The sequence below is a fragment of the Mastomys coucha genome, unplaced genomic scaffold (assembly GCF_008632895.1).
Source record: "Mastomys coucha isolate ucsf_1 unplaced genomic scaffold, UCSF_Mcou_1 pScaffold18, whole genome shotgun sequence".
In the NCBI taxonomy this organism is placed as follows: domain Eukaryota; kingdom Metazoa; phylum Chordata; class Mammalia; order Rodentia; family Muridae; genus Mastomys; species Mastomys coucha.
In genome coordinates, this window is record NW_022196900.1 from 107857174 (window position 1) to 107858034 (window position 861).

Sequence of the window (861 nt, forward strand, 5' to 3'; positions counted from 1 at the left end):
GGAGGAGGAGGAGGAGGAGGAGGAGGAGGAGGAAGAACTCAGGCAGGAGGGAAATGGATTTTTCTTTCTGTTTTATTGAGAACAAGAAGCATAAAAGAACCCCACAGAGAAGAAGTCTGAAGGAAAGTGTATCTGGACACAGTGTAGCCAATCCCTGAGAGCCACACCTAGTCGTCTCCCTCGCCTGCTCAGGAGGCGATAGCTCTGGACAGAGACAAGAGTGAGATTCTGTCTCCACCACTAAATGACTGATGACCGGAGGCTTTTGACCTTGAACTAAATGACCTACTTCCTTGTTCTCCGTTTCCTGTTTCATTAAATTACTCGTTCTCATTATGGGTCAAAACTCCTTTGGGGAGGTGGAAAAACCCTTTCACAGGGGTTGCCCAAGACCATCAGAAACACCAGGTATTTACATTATGATTCATAACAGTAGCAAAATTACACTTATGTAGTAACAAAATAAGTTTATGGTTGGGGGTTGCCACAACAAGAGGAGCTGTATTAAAGGGTCGTAGCATTAGGAAGGTTGAGGACCACCATATCAAATGTTTCTGAAATACCCAGTTGCCTGATCTATTAAGTGGGCTAACGCACAGCATCTCTCTCCTTAGGTTTTTCTTCTTAATATAACAATATTTTATTTATTCTGTGTATACCCATATGTGGTAGGGACCACTGCAAATAATCAGCTCTCTCCTTCTATCATATGGGTCCTGGGGATTGAACTCAGGCTTCATGGCAAGGCCTTTATCTGCTGAGGTAGTTCCTGCTCGGGTTTTTTGAGAGACTTGGTGCCAGAATATGCAGGAAGACTTGCATCCAGTGCCCAAAACACAGGACACTAGCTGGTCCAGGCCC

The 861-nt window shown here is 44.7% G+C and overlaps 1 long non-coding RNA gene across 2 annotated transcripts in view; it reads left to right on the forward strand.

The window, feature by feature from the left end:
• The window catches only part of LOC116095680, an 8763-nt gene extending 8606 nt beyond the window's left edge, over positions 1–157 (forward strand). For both annotated transcript variants that reach the window (XR_004120685.1, XR_004120686.1), the window contains exon 5: positions 81–157. This is a non-coding gene — a long non-coding RNA (uncharacterized LOC116095680). The remainder of the gene's footprint in view (positions 1–80) is intronic.
• Positions 158–861: the final 704 nt, after the last annotated feature.